Here is a 2,472-nt window from a genome sequence, read left to right as displayed (position 1 = left end):
CTATTCAAGAAACAGAGCTTGTTAAAAAAAAAAAAAGTAAAAAGAAAGAAAGAAAGAAAGAAAGAAAGAAAGAAAGAAAGAAAGAAAGAAAGAAAGAAAGAAAGAAAGAAAGAAAAGAAAGAAAGAAAGAAAGAAAGAAAGAAAGAAAGAAAGAAAGAAAGAAAGAAAGAAAAGAAAGAAAAGAAAAGAAAGAGAGCTTGTAGGGGCACCTGTGTGGCTCAGTTGGTTAAGCATCTGACTCTTGATTTAGGCTCAGGTCATGACCTCTTGGTTGTGAGATCAAGACCCATGTTGGGCCCCATGCTGGGCATGGAGCCTGTGTGTAATTCTCTCTCTCTCTCTCTCTCTCTCTCTCTCTCTCTCTCTCTCTCTGAGCTTCTCCTACTCTCTCTCTCAAAATAAATAAATAATCTTAAAAAAGAAAGAAACAGAACTTGTAAAACTAGTTACCTAAATGAGGGGCGCCTTGGTGGCTCAGTCAGTTAAGCTTCTGATTCCTCGTTTCGGCTCAGGTCTTGGTATCACAGTTCATGGGTTCAAGCCCCACATCAGGCTCTCCACTGACAGCAGAGTCTGCTTGGGATTCTCTCTCTCTGCCTCTCCCCTGCCCATGCTCTCTCTTTCTCATTCTCAAAATAAATAAATAAACTTTTAAAAAATTGCTACTTAATGTCATTCTAAGAAAAAAATTTTTTAATTTAAAAGTAAAAAATAATAGAAACCAATTTGACAATAAACTATTTAAAATATATAAATAAATAAAGGTAAAAAATATAAAAATTTAAAAATAAAATTGGTTTGTAACTCATCCATACATAAAAATCATTTCCACTTGGATAAACAAACTGTGCCATATCCATAGAATGGAACACTCAGCAATAAAAGGAATGAACTCTGGTTACCATCGAGAACCTGAATGTGTCTCAAAGTAAGAACACTGGGTAAAGAAAGCCAGATTTAAAAAGTATAGCACCTGTATGCTTCCACTTTTATAAAACCCTGAAAAATGAAAACTAAATTATATTACCTAGAAACAGAAAGCAGATCAGTAGTTAACTGAGTAAGGGGAAAGAAGCACAGGGTAGAAAAGAGGTGTTACAAAGGGTCACAAGGAAACTTTTGGTGGTGATGGATATGCTTATTATCTTGATTGTGGTAATGATGTCATCAAAACACCAAATTATACGCTTGAAATATGAACAGTTTGCTGGGTGTCAAGGAAAAAAGCTTGCTGTAGCTTGACTCTAAGAGAACAGAATAATTCCTTTTAGGGAGAAAACCCTTCTTTTTATTCAAATACCTCAGTGGGGCTTTTTGGTGGGAAAGGTGACACTGGCCTTGAGTTCATGGTGTTTGAGGGAATCCAAGGGGAAGGGACAGTTCTGTACATCAGGCAAAACAGAAAGAGAGAGGCAGCCGCTGAGGAATTGTGACGTCAGCTGAGATGAGTGGAAGCTCCCTGCAGGCAGGAGTAAGAGGGCTGATGGAAGACATTCCATTCAGGGATGTTGAAATATTAGGGTGGGAGACAGGCCTCTCTGCAGTACGGGGGATAGGAGAAATGAACCATTTTCTTTGAGTATTAAAGGAAAGAATGACTTTGTGAAAGGTCACTCCAGGCCATGCCAGCTGTCACAGAGGTGACTCAATAGGAACAGGGTCACAGGCAGACAGTGATGTGAATGGAGCCCCCTAGGCTTGTGCCTTGTGCTGTCAGTGCATCCCTGCTCTTTAGGTCAATCGCTCAAACCATGGTGAATCCTTAAATTATTAATAATCTACTTTGCCCCCCTCTCTCTTTCTTTCTTACATATATATGTAGGGAAGGGGGGTGGGTTTTTAGCTTCCTTTTCTCCCCAACATCATTCTTTTGTTGGCTGGACCAGAAAGAAATTCAACTCTTTATTTATTTTTTTTTTTTTGAGAATCAGAGTTGTTTTTTTTAATAGTTTATTGTCAAACTGGTTTCCATACAACACCCAGTGCTCTTCCCAAGTGCCCTCCTCCATTACCTCCACCTCTTACCCCCCTCCCCTTTCCCCTTCAACCCTCAGTTCATTTTCAGTATTCAATAGTCTCTCAGGTTTTGCATCCCTCTCTCTCCCCAACTCTTTCTCTCTTCCCCTCCTCCTGGTCCTCCATTAGGTTTCTCCTGTTCTCCTGTTAGACCTATGAGTGCAAACATATGGTTTCTGTCCTTCTCTGCCTGACTTATTTCACTTAGCATGACACCCTCAAGGTCCATCCACTTTCCTACAAATGGCCATATTTCATTCTTTCTCATTGCCATGTAATATTCCATTGTGTATATATACCACATCTTCTTGATCCACTCATCAGGTGATGGACATTTAGGCTCTTTCCATGATTTGGCTATTGTTGACAGTGCTGCTATGAACATTGGGGTACATGTGCTCCTATGCATCAGCACTTCTATATCCCTTGGGTAAATCCCTAGCAGTGCTATTGCTG

This window comes from Suricata suricatta, chromosome 2 (assembly GCF_006229205.1).
Source record: "Suricata suricatta isolate VVHF042 chromosome 2, meerkat_22Aug2017_6uvM2_HiC, whole genome shotgun sequence".
In the NCBI taxonomy this organism is placed as follows: Eukaryota; Metazoa; Chordata; class Mammalia; order Carnivora; family Herpestidae; genus Suricata; species Suricata suricatta.
This window is presented reverse-complemented; position numbering follows the sequence as displayed.